This window comes from Odocoileus virginianus, chromosome 8 (assembly GCF_023699985.2).
Source record: "Odocoileus virginianus isolate 20LAN1187 ecotype Illinois chromosome 8, Ovbor_1.2, whole genome shotgun sequence".
Taxonomy (NCBI): Eukaryota; Metazoa; Chordata; class Mammalia; order Artiodactyla; family Cervidae; genus Odocoileus; species Odocoileus virginianus.
The window spans coordinates 6185693-6199291 of record NC_069681.1 but is presented as its reverse complement, the minus strand read 5'-3'; positions in this window follow the sequence as shown (position 1 = coordinate 6199291).

The window sequence follows — 13599 nt, the reverse complement described above, 5'->3', positions numbered from 1 at the left end:
CAGATATTTTATTTTAAACATAGTTTATAAGTAAGGATTTTATTCAGTTTGAAGAGACATGATTCTTAATGATCATAGAATGAGGGGAAAGATGAATATTGAAATAGTTTATCCTGTATAGTGTGGCTAAACATGTTAATAGAAACTGAAAAATGTATTTAAAACTATAGAAGAGTTTCAGTCATAAATATTTTTGATGCCAAAATCCAAAATAAAATATCAATAAATAGATTTTAATAATACATTTAGCATAAAAGGCATTTTATTATGAAAGAGATACACCCTAGAACTCTGAGGTTGATTAATATTAGGAAATGCATTGGCTAAATAAGAAAACCATCCTGTAGTCCCAGAAGATATTACAATGGCCTTGATTATATTCAACATGCCTTAATCATAAACTCTGGGTAAACCAGGGATACAAAAATATTTCTCAAAGTAATTAAGAATATTAGTCATGTAAAGCAAAAACATACTTAGCAAAGTATTATATATGTTTTCATAAAAACTCTCTATTTAAGCATTTCAATTGCTTCCATTATACCAAAGAATAAACTTAATAATCCATAATGCAGCCTTCAAAGCCCTTTAATTGAGTTTTAATTATCTCTTCAGTGTCATCCGAGACACTCTCTCATTGCTTTCTTCACTCTGCTTTAGAATCAGTACTTGTGTTGGTTTCTTTTCACATAATGCTTAGCTTTTCCTGTTGATAAAATGTAACATGTTCTGTTTCCAGAGAAATGGTCTGTGGCCACCCAGATTAGTAAGATATTCAATTATTTTCTAGCATATCACCAAAGCCATAACCTTGTACTAGTAATTTCTCTATTTCCTTTAAAACTGATAAGTCTATAAGGAGACAAAAGTTGTTAGCCCTATTCTACATTGCAGGTTTAGAGCTTACATTGCAGGTTTAGAGCTTAGTATTTACATCTATTTCTCTAACTGGAGATTCTCTGTAGTATAATTATTCAAGGGAGACAGGGCCTGCTTTCCATGGCAAAGGAGAAATATATAAATGCTAATTTTTTTCCAATTAAATTTTCCTCTCTTTTATAGGCAAACATGTGATTTAGGCTCAGTCAAAGAAACATCTCTACTAAGATTCTGAATCTAGAGAGAATGAGAATTAAGAAAGAGAGAGAGAGGGGTGGATTCCTTTGTCTAACAGTCGTGGTAATGACCACGGGATGAGGATGATGATGGCAAATGCAATGGCAGCACTCTTCAACTGATCATTTCCATGATATGAAATTGGTTGAGGTTGTAGCTATCCAAAACTCAAGGTTTAATCCTATTTTTAAGCCTGCATTATCAACTTGACCACAGATTATGTGAGCTATTTAGTTTACTTCCTTAAATGCATTGGTGAAAGATCTTTTTGTTGTAAAACAAGGCATAGATTAAGCGTAATACATATGGTTAACTTAATGGATTTTTACATGTTGAACAAGTAACCACCACTGTTATCAATAAACAGACTTCCAGGTCATTACAGATGCTGTCCAGTTGCCCAAAATCCCACAGCCCTGATGTGACTGCTATTTAATTTAATGGCAGTTATGTCCTTGCTTCACTTTATAATTTTACAACTGGCATGCTGCAGTCCATTGGGTGGCAAAGAGTAGGACATGACTGAGTGACTGAACTGAACTGGTTAATTTGTTCATGAATATTCAGATAGTGTTGGTCCTTTAATGGACTGGAACCTGGTGGTTGGGAGTCGACGATGAGAAAGTGAAAGAAGGAAAGAGGCTAGTATTCCCTGGGTTATGCAGCCGGCTTTCAAGTTCCAGGGAATCAGACAGAAATAGAGAGAGAGAGAAAGAAAGAAAGACGGACAGCCAGACAGCCAGACATAGGGACCCAAGCTCTGATGGAGCAAAGGCATTTTAATCAACATGGCATGGGCCTATATACTGTCTTACAAGGTAGTTATTCTCAGGAAAGATGAAGATTAAAATTCCAGACTTACAAAACACTAGGCGATCCCTATAAAAGAGAGAAGAGGGTACTTATCACCATAATGAGAAACTAATAAAGGAAATGCCTGGTTTCCTCAGCCCTGGGAAAGATCTGCCTCTCCTCTTAATTCCTGAATATTCAGGACTTAATAAGGGCCAGAGGATTCCTGACAAGGTAGTAAACTTTATCGGTCACTTTTTAACACTGGACACAGTGATAGTTCCTAGGCAAGTGGAGATGTTAAGACATGCTATTTTCAAGGTCACAGTCTATTCAAAAACAGAATAATAGTGCAAAATAAGCAAATGCCACTTCAGTTTAGTACCTCAGAAAACATCAATAATTAAATTGTATTTATCATCAAGCAAGAGAAAATGAAGCCCTGATAGAATGTATTTAAAGACTCTTCTACTTGAAAATGTAAGCTTCAATGTTTACTGATACTTTTTTTTTCTTATGAATACATCTGCTTTAAAGGAATAGGAGGCCTTTCTGATGTTGCAAAGATCTATTTCTCATATAATTTCTTTAACTACCAGGTGCCATTTTAATCACAATTTCAAAGGTATTTTTTTCTTTTAAATTTTATGCTGATTTGTTTTATCATCTGAAAAAGTTATCTTTATAAGTAATTTCCAAATAGCTTCTTTTGAATAAAGGGTTATATACAGAAATTAAATTTTATGTGAATAAAAAGTATCTATATGTATTTCAAAGATACCAAAAGAGGTTATGCATCAGGGATAACATTTTAAACTGGTATTCTAATAGTATCTGCAACAAAGAATAGCTGTTTCCAGTTTACCACTTAAAATTTTAACTACATTTGATGAAATTGATAATACTAATTCACATATTTGAATTTATTTTTTATACAATATTGAGCAAATATTTTCATATAAGCAATTCAGCATTAATTCACTGTTTAGGAAATTTCATGAGTTATTAAATTTGTTGCTAATTTGCAAATATAAAATAGTTTCAAAGAAATACTGTTCTATGATTTGAATACTTATATTTCAATATAGATAGATTTTCTTCCCCCAGCAATCTGCATTTATTTAGATGATGGAGGAAAATTCACTTACCAAATGATATAAAGCAAGATTGGGTCAAAGGAGTGCATGATTGTGTGAGCTGTTTCTAAGTTTCCTCTTTGGTGTTTCTATGACTTATCTTTTTCCCTGCAAACACACACTCAGTTCAGTGCAGTTCAGTTCATTCGCTCAGTCGTGTCCGACTCTTTGTGACCCCATGGACTGCAGCATGCCAGGCCTCCCTGTCCATCACCAACTCCCGGAGTTTACTCAAACTCATGCCCATTGAGTCGGTGATGCCATCCAGCCATCTCATCCTCTGTTGTCCCCTTCTCCTCCTGCCCCCAATCCCTCCCAGCATCAGGGTCTTTTCCAATGAATCAACTCTTTGCATGAGGTGGCCAAAGTATTGGAGTTTCAGCTTCAGCATTAGTCCTTCCAATGAACACCCAGGACTGATCTACTTCAGGATGGACTGGTTGAATCTCCTTGCCATCCAAGGGACTCTCAAGAGTCTTCTCCAACACCACAGTTCAAATAGCATCAATTTTTCAGTGCTCAGCTTTCTTCACAGTCCAACTCTTACATCCATACATGACCACTGGAAAAACCATAGCCTTGACTAGACGGACTTTTGTTGGCAAAGTAATGTCTCTGCTTTTTAATATGCTATCTAGGTTGGTCATAACTTTCTTTCCAAGGAGTAAGCATCTTTTAATTTCATGGCTGCAGTCACTATCTGCAGTGATTTTGGAGCCCCAAAAAAATAAAGTCTGACACTGTTTCCACTGTCTCCCCATATATTTCCCATGAGGTGATGGGACCAGATGCCATAATCTTAGTTTTCTGAATGTTGAGCTAATTTAAGCCAACTTTTTTCACTCTCCTCTTGCACTTTCATCAAGAGGCATTTCAGTTCCTCTTCACTTTCTGCCATAAGGGTGGTGTCATATGCATATTTGAGATTATTGATATTTCTCCCGGCAATCTTGATTCCAGCTTGTGCTTCCTCCAGCCCAGCCTTTCTCATGATGTACTCTGCATATAAGTTAAATAAGCAAGGTGACAATACAGAGCCTTGACGTACTCCTTTTCCTATTTGGAACCAGTCTGTTGCTCCATGTCCAGTTCTAACTGTTGCTTCCTGACCTGCATACAGGTTACTCAAGAGGCAAGTCAGGTGGTCTGGTATTCCCATCTCTTTCAGAATTTTCTACAGTTTGTTGTGATCCACACAGTCAAAGGCTTTGGCGTAGTCAATAAAGCAGAAATAGATTTTTTTTCTGTAACTCTCTTGCTTTTTTGATGATCCAGTGGATATTGGCAATTTGATCTCTGGTTTCTCTGCCTTTTCTAAAACCAGCTTGAACATCTGGAAGTTCTCAGTTCACATATTGCTGAAGCCTGGCCTGGAGAATTTTGAGCATTAATTTACTAGTGTGTGAGATGAGTGCAATTGTATAGTTTGCCCTATTCAAATTACTTAGAAGAAGATGAAATACTTCAGATTCTAAAGGTATTAATTAGTAACTTTAGCACCCTTCAGTAAAGGAAGGTATGAAGTGGAGCATTTTGTTTTCAAGCTTATTCTGGTTTTATGTCCTTCTTTAATATAGGCTGCCTTCTCTCATTGAACAAATATGGTAATCAAAAAACATTAAGACATTATGCAACTAAATAAGCCTTTTCATCTTTATTAAAAGTACAGTGAAGAGCATAAGAATTCTAGATTTTCCCCAGTATAAGATATATAGAGAATATTTTAGTCATGAATACACCAGAGTTAGGATTTTAGTCACCAATGAATTCAAGACATTTCAGCACTTCAGTTATATGGTAAACAAACACACAAAAGGGATCACTGAGAAAAATGTACACTATAAGTGTAAAAACTGTGAAAACTGTGTTAGACTGCAAGCAAGCAAAATTAACAAAATTAACTGTATTCTATTCTCAGCCATTATCTTACTACAATATAAATTTCTGTTGCAAACAAAATCCATTTTCTGAAATCTATTTCTTCACTATATTGTGTTGTTTGAAAGTTATTTTGATGAAGTTCAGTGTGCAAAGCCAAGATTAAGAAAACAATGGTTTAAAAAGAAAAAAAAAAAGTCATGTCAAACTTGTAAAAGAAGTCCACAGGTAAGAAATCTGTAACTAATATTTTCAAGAACAAAAACCTGTATTATTTTGGATTATATCTCTACTATCTTTGGCTTTCATTCTCAAGGTTATTTTATTTATTTATTTTTTAATATGGATTTTCCCATTCCAATCTTTGCATTTGAGATCCAGGCAGTAAGCACAAAGGAAAGAAGAAATACCTTATGTCTTTTATTTAAAGAGTCTTCCTGAAATCACTTACTAATCTTCTGTTCATAGTTCATTAGTCAAAAATTTGTCACAAATCCAAAACTAGCTACAAATAGGACCTAAAATATGTTTTTAAACCACAGTGGCAAGTTACCGTAGCAAAATTAAAGTTCATGTATCGAAATGAGAAGATGAGAAAAGATAACTAGAGGAAATAAAGCATTTCTGGATAACCAGTACTCAGAAAGTTGTTCCATTTTTGACATTGATAGCAACAAGCACCTTTTACAAAATCTTGATTAGATACAATGGCTTGTCCGGTTCTTTGAGATTGGTGGGTATGGAATAACATATTTTGATCCCCTAGAGAAGAAACTGGCAATCCACTCCAATATTCTTGCCTAGAAAATTCCGTGGACAGAGGATTCTGGCGGGCTACTGTAAGTCTATGGAGCCACAAAAAGTCAGACACGATTGAGCCTGCAAACACACAACTAAAAAATGTTTTATATTTTCCTGGTGATTCTTCTACATTTATTTTTTTTATTTACCTTAATGAATTGAGTACCTTTGCCAGTGAAATGTTAAAATAATAACTTTAAGTAACATAATTAAATTTTGAGATTTAATGCTAATGCTTCAAATAGTTTGCTATCTAGCACATGCCTTAAGGATAAGAAACCATTTATTTAGTTTGTTAATTGTTCTAAAATCTTCATACTTTTTCTATTTAATAAGTTAATATGAAGATTTAGATTAATATAGTTCCTAATTGTTAATCTATTTTAAGTTGCTGAGCCAAAATAAGTTAATGTTTGCAGTACTTGTATTTTTGCTTTTAAGTTACTAATGTTTTCTCATATTTTTATATACAGTTCACACTGTGTTTATATTTAATGTTTACATATATATATACAATTATACACATACATTTTTGGCTTTCTTTGGATGTCAAATTGTAACATTTGTTGGGTAATGATGGTGGTGGAGCATGCTGTCAGGTCCGACTCTAGGACCCTACGGACTGTAGTCCACCAGATTCCTCTCTCCATGGGATTTTCCAGGCAAGAATATTGAAACAATCTTCCCATTTGTTCTCCAACGGATCTTCCCAACCCAAAGATCAAACCCATATCTTTTGCACCTCCTGAATTAGTAAGCAGATTCTTTACTACCTGGGAAGCCCTAAGTTGTGTACATTACTTCAAATATTTTTTCCTATAGTTTTAGACAGTGTTTATAAAGTGGAAATAATCTGCTCTTTGAAGGTTTACTAAAACTCATCATCATGTAAGTCATGATATTTTAGAAAGAATTCCTCAATGACAGAATGTGTGTGAAATTCTATTTTAGTATTTCAACAGAAAATAAGAGGGAAAGAATTAGAAATTACAAAGACAAAATTTTAAAGATATGTCTTTTATGGTGCAGTAGTGCAATGGGATTTTGAATAACATAATAAATACTTAGAATGATAGTACCCAAGTCATATTATCTGAGAATTTATTTCTGAAAGAACTGACTGGCCCTAGGTCAGATTCCTGCAAATTCTGTGTTTTTTTTTAATTGTTTCCTTTGTTATAATATGAATAGACAGTTAAATCTCACCAGATTCTTGAATAAAGTCTCTAACATGACAGAGTGAAACTGAAATTAATAAATGAATAAAAAAGACACTTTTCAAAATTTTCATACTACATGAAATATACTGTTTAGATGTAAAAGAAGATATTCTGTTCTTGTACAAGTATATCAAGATTTTTTCAGGTTGTCTGAGTTCCTGTTTATTAAATACATCATGGAGTGGTGCGTGGTGAAGAGGCCAATGGAGGGACTTGAGAGTAAGAAACAAGTCTCAAAAAAATAAAAATAAAAAAAGTTGTATAATATGAGAAAACATAAGGATCAGTTAGTGCAGAACACCACAAAACAATACTAACAGTACACTCAGAATGATAAAGAGAAGAAACTGAGGTGAGAGAACTAACAAAAAGTGATCCAAATTTACCTCATGTGAGTGAAAAACATGTTTCCTCAGCAAAACGCCCTTGAGTGATAAAATGACTAAAGCAAGGTCCAGTGAAAGCCATTCCATTGAAAGTTACAGATAAACACTAAACAACACTATAGATAAATGTTAGTTCTGTGTTCATTGATGGCATTCAAAGATAGGAAGAGAGGGGAAGGATGTATTAAAGATAAAATTAAAGCTTTGGTGTACACAGGACATGAGGTTTCTCAAGAACAAGGGTCTGATAGTCAAAAGAAAATAGAATAGAATCTTTTAATTTTGGTAGTATTAGATTTTCACTCTGGAATCCTAAATAAAACTAAATATCAGTAAACACCAATTGTTTAGAGATATTTTAAACATTAAAGTATCAAATTATTTATATTTCACGCACTAAGTTACAGGATGCTACTGAAGATTGTAATAGTTTTAAAGAGGGAAAATAGAAATATACTGGAAGACATGGAATCCAGGAGGGGAAAAAAGTGGTATTCAACTTTTTTGTCATATTCATTTCAAAGTGATAGTCATTTCAAAGGAAAAAGACAGAATTTAAAAATCAGCACGGAAGTGAAAGAATTTCACAGAACAGTTGTACAGCATTTGTATGGGGAAAACTATCCAGCAATATTATTCAGCACTCTACCGAGGTACCTCTCAGAGGGGATATGCTGTCAAAAGAGAAAATGCACCTAAGACCGAAAGACAAATTCTAATTTTACAGCTGAAATTATCAAAAGTGAGTATACCTGCGTGATCACTATCCTGGTTAAGAAGTTATCAGTAACCCAAAATTGCCCCATTATACACCACTTCAGTCAATATGACAAGCATCCCATCTTATCATTTTGTTTTTCTTTTTGTTTGTCTTTCTGGCTAAAATGCCATGCATTTGAATTTATTGATTCTTTCATTGGCTTGAGTTTGCTGCTGAAGCTCTTTATTGAATGCTCAGTTCTGTCATTGTATTCTTCAGAGCCAGGATTAGTGTTTTTTTTTTTGTATGGTTTCAAGTTCTTTGGTTTTCTTCTGACAAGGGATGAGATGACATCACAGATTCAATGGACATGAGTTTGAGCAAACTCTGGGAGATGGAGAAGGACAGGGAAGCCTGGCATGCTGAAGTCCATGGGGTCACAAAGAGTCAGAAATGACTGAGCAACTGAACAACAAAATTTCTTTGTTAATCTTATTTTGTTCATTTATTGCTTTCCTGATTTGTTTACTTATCTAAGTTACTTTGCATTTCATTGCATAAGATAAAATACTCATTCTGTAAGATGATTATTTTTGAATTCTTTTTCAGGTAATTCATAAATATCCATTTCTTTGATAGGGTCATATATGCCTGACTATTCATGATACCTGTAGGCTTTTATTGGTGTCTAGGTATGTGAAGGAGCAAGTACGTCCTTTCACCTTGTAGACAGGTTTCAGCAAGCAAAGACTTTCTGTCAGTTCCCAGGGCTGGTATTATTATGTCCAGAGTCACAGTTACGTTGTTTTGGAGCTGGATCACCAAATCTAAGTTACAGCATCACTAGCGGCTACTGTAGGTCCACAGCGGGTTCTGCACTTGGTAGGTCTGTTACCAGGGACTTGGGGATGCATGGATCCTGTCCGGAGTTTAGGTGGATGCTACGGCCTCCAGAACCTTGTTCAGTAGAGTAGTATTATGACAAGCGTCTGTTTCAGTCTCTGCAGCTAGGTCTGCTGACACTGGGTCTGTTAAGAGGTGTGTGGTTTCTAAACGGTGAATGGATTCTAGCAGGTCCCTGAGAAGGCTCCTGCCGGGTCTCTAGGTGAGTCCCTGGGAGGGCAGAACTGTCCCCAGGCCATGGCTGAGAGGAGCGGGAGCTCAGTCCAGGGCTGCTTCAGGGTTCACAACTAGGGTTGAGGTCCACAGGTCTGGTTCTCCAGGCCCCAGGTGGCATGCCTCCTGTCACGCTCCTGGGCAGACAAAATGGCTGCTGGTTGCGGAGTTATAGCATCTGCAGAGGGACCCAGGAGACACAGATGGGAGTGTCTCTTGGCGAGTGCTGGGGCAAGCAGAACTGTTCCTATGCTGCACTTAGGAGGACCTGGAACCAAGTCATAGGGCTGTTTCAGGATCTGCCAGATGAGCTTTGGCTGGCCTGCCTCCCAGGGTATTAATGAACAGTTTTCCTACTGGGCCCCTGGGCGGGCAGGATTGCTTATGAACTTTGCTGGGAGTGGTTTAAACCAAATATATGGGTTGTTTGGGTCCATTTTAGCTATTCTGGAGGAAAAAAGTGGAAGTGCAACCTACCAGGTCTTTGAGCCAGCAGAATTGATCATGGATGCGGCTGGGAGGGGTAGGGATACAGTTACAATCACATCAAGTTCTGAAGACCTGCATCCAAGTGCTCTGGGGCAGCTGAGAGGGGCTAGAGCCAGGTCAAGAGCCTGTAATATAATATAAATATATATCTATATATATTTATAGTATAAATTTTTATTATATATAATAAGTTTGCATCATGGTTTCTGGCAGTTAACTTAAAAAATGGAAATGCAGTTGCTATATATAAGACAGAAACACCTAGCTACTCTTACCTGTCATTTCACCACCGTGGGTCTTCTTTCTTCTGCTTAAGCAAAGCTAAAGGGAGACAATTAAATGAGATTTTTGAGGTTGTGTAAGGGTGTTTTTCACAAAGGTATCATCAAAATGCCATGACAGAAATATCTGTGAATATAAATCACTGAAGTCAAATTACTGACTTCTATACACAAAGCAAACCTAGGGAGCTGAGCGAGACAGTAGCTCTTCTCCCATTCAAAAGTGTGGTCATTAGGAGGAGATGGAAGACAGTGAAACCAGAAAATGTGGAATGAGTTGTTTGGGTCCTATGACATTTTAAAGGGAAGAAATGCAAGAATTTTTCTACTTCGCATCTATTCTTCATTTTCAAGCTGAATATCAGTGATAATATATAGGGAATGCAATTTAATGATAAAGTATTAACTATGCTAAAAGAAAGCGTGACTCAGAGGAGATGAGTGGCATCAAAATGCTGAGAGTTGACTTCAGCTGCTCTAAGAGCTTTTATGATGTGTTGACCTCCAGTGTTCTCTAGCTGAAAAAAATCACCAAGATAGAGAAGAGTAGTGATAAATAGTGACTGATTTGGAAGTATCCTTTAAGAAAATAAGTATTGCTAATTAACATTGCATTTTCAACAGAAAAAGTGTAACAAATTTGCATCAGTTGGTGTAAGGATTATTTAGGTAACATTGCGCGCTAAGTTACTTCAGTTGTGTCCAACTCTTTGTGATCCTGTGGATTGTAACCTGCCAGGCTCCTCTGTCCATGAGATTCTCCAGCTAAGAGTACTGGAGTGGGTTGCCATGCCCTCCTCCTAGGTATCTTTCCTACCCAGAGATCAAATCTGAGTCTTGTATGTCTTCTACATTAGCAGGTCAGTTCTTTATCACGATCACCCAGGAAGCCCAAACATTGTTATTACTTATTTAATTTCTACCACTTCTGTAGAATTAATTATAGCAAATATGTTAACATATTATGACCTCTGTGCTGAGGCTAAATTGTGATAAATGTGCACAACATGGAACTTTAAAGCAGAAGGTGACCTTTTAATCATAGATTTATAAACTTATCAAATTAAAGAGTTCTATTCTATTTCAAGTTCTGGGAACACAGATTGTGTGCTGTGTCCTTAGTCATTCAGTTGTGTCCAACTCTTTGCAACCCCATAGACTATAGCCCATCAGGCTCCTCTCTGTCCATGGGCATTCTCCAGGCTAGAATACTGGAGGGGGTTCCCATGCCCCCTTCCTTCCAGGAGATCTTTCCAACCCAGGGATGGAACCCAGGTCTCCTGCATTGTAGATGGTCTCTTTACCAGCTGAGCCACCAGGAAGGCCAGATTAGGTGATCAAATAAAAATTTCATTTTAAAATGAAAGTTGAACGTATTAAATTTCTAATGACTAGCCCTATGAAGAAATTAGGAAAGAAAGTGACATAGTAGCAGGAGAAAGTACCCCCTAATATTTAGAAAAAATACATTTAGACCATAATATGAAGTTCATAGTCAGACAATATATGATTCAAAATATATATACATTCTTATGTCAAAAATGTGAAAGTTTCTTGAAAGACCTCAACCTAAATGTCAAGAGATCTGCCTTTAAATATTGAAAGCAAAGTTATTTTGGGGCTTTCTAGGTGGTGCAGTGGTAAAGAACCTGCCCACCAACACAGGAGACACAAGAGACACAAGTTCTATCCGTGGGTCAGGAAGATCGTCCAGAGAAGGAAATGGTAACCTGCTCCACTGTTCTTGCTTGGAAAATTCCATGGATAAAGGAGCCTGATGGGCTGTAGTCCATGGGGTTGCAAAGAGCTGGATATGACTGAGCACACACACACACACACACACACACACACACACACACACACATTTACTTTGACATAGAAAGCTAAAAGTATCTACCGGTAAAATCTACCTTAATCAAGAGGAATAGTCCTCTGTTATTTGTCAAATTGTTTTAATAAATTATCAAGCCTTATACTAAACACAGGATTAAGTTAGAAAATTTGGCCCACAGAACTATGAACAGTTGTAATGATACAATTGCTATTCATATGTTCTTTATCTTATTATATATTTGCAGGCTATCTGAGAATAAATCAGTCTTTATCAAAAAAGTTTATAAAATGGAATTTATTTTTACTAATTTGGAGATTCCTTTTTTTCTTAATTTAAAGTCAATAGTTTTGTTGATTTAGTAGCTTGAGCTCAAAAAGAAATTTTCAATGGATTTGAATTGATATCCCTTCCTTTTCAATATCATTTTTTATTTATTTTTTATTTCTATAGAATATACTTTCTTCCATTCACTTCTACTGTGTGGTGCTACTTATTTTTCATGGTTCTTAAAGATAATTTTTAGAGCAGTTTTAGTCCTACAACTCAATTGAGAGAAAAATACAGAAATATTCCATATTTCTCTTATTCCAATACATGCATAGCTTCCTCCATAACGAACATCACTCACCATAATGGTACATTATTCTGTTTTGTTTTTTAACTAATAATTAGCAACACTACACAAATACATCAAAACTTTCATACTTTACAGTAGAGTTAATTTGCACATTCTGTGGTGTTAGTCAGTCATATCTGATTCTTTCAGACCCCATGGACTGAAGCCTACCAGGCTCCTCTATCCATGGCATTATCCAGGCAAGAATACAGAAGTTGGTAGCTATTCATTTCTCTGGTGGATCTTCCTGACTGGGATTGACCCCAGGTCTCCTGCATTGCAGGCAGATTCTTTACCATCTGAGCCACCAAGGAAGCCCTGTATAAAGATCTGTATCCATCAATTTAGTTTCACCCAGAATATTTTAAAAATACTTAAATTAAAATTTTCTGTACTCTATTTATCCCCCCCGTCCCAACTCTGGCAACCACTGATTTTTTTTATTGTCTTCATAGTTTTGCTATTTCCAGAATGTCATATAGTTGGGATTATACAGTATTTAGCCTTTTTAGGCTGGTTTTGTTCACTTACTAGTATGAATTTAAGAATCCTCTTTGTCTTTTAATAGTTCAAGAGCTCATTTCTTTAAAGTGCTGAATAATATTCAAATGTCTGAATGTACGACAGTTTATCTGTTCATCACTGAAGGACATCTTAGTTACTTCCAAGTTTTGGCAATTATGCTCAAAGCTGCTATAAACATCTGTTTGAAGGGTTTTTTTGTGGACAAAGTTTCCTATTCATTTGGTAAATAACAAGGAGCATGAAAGCTGGATCTTATGGTAAGAATTCATTTAATTTTGTAACAAACCATCATTATGTCCTCCAAAATGAGATTAACAGTTTGCATTTCCACCAGCAATGTGTGAAAATTCCTGTTGCTTCTCATCCCAACCAGCTTTTTGTGTTGTCAGTGTTTCAAATTTTAGTCAGCTTGTATAATGGTATCTCATTTGAACTTGCGGTTTTTTGATGGCATGTGATATGGAGCATCATTCTGTATGCTTATCTGCTGTTGCATATCTTTGGTGAAATGTTAGATAAGGTGTTTGGTCTATTTTTTAACTGGGTTACTGCCTTGTTATTGTTGAGTTTTAAGAGCTCCTTGTCCATTTGTATACTAGTCTCTTCTCAAATGTGTCTTTTGCAAGCATTTTCTATTCTTTGGTGTGTCTTCTTATTCTCTTGACATTGTACTTCATAGAGTAGAATTTTTTTTCCTGCTTGTTTGTTT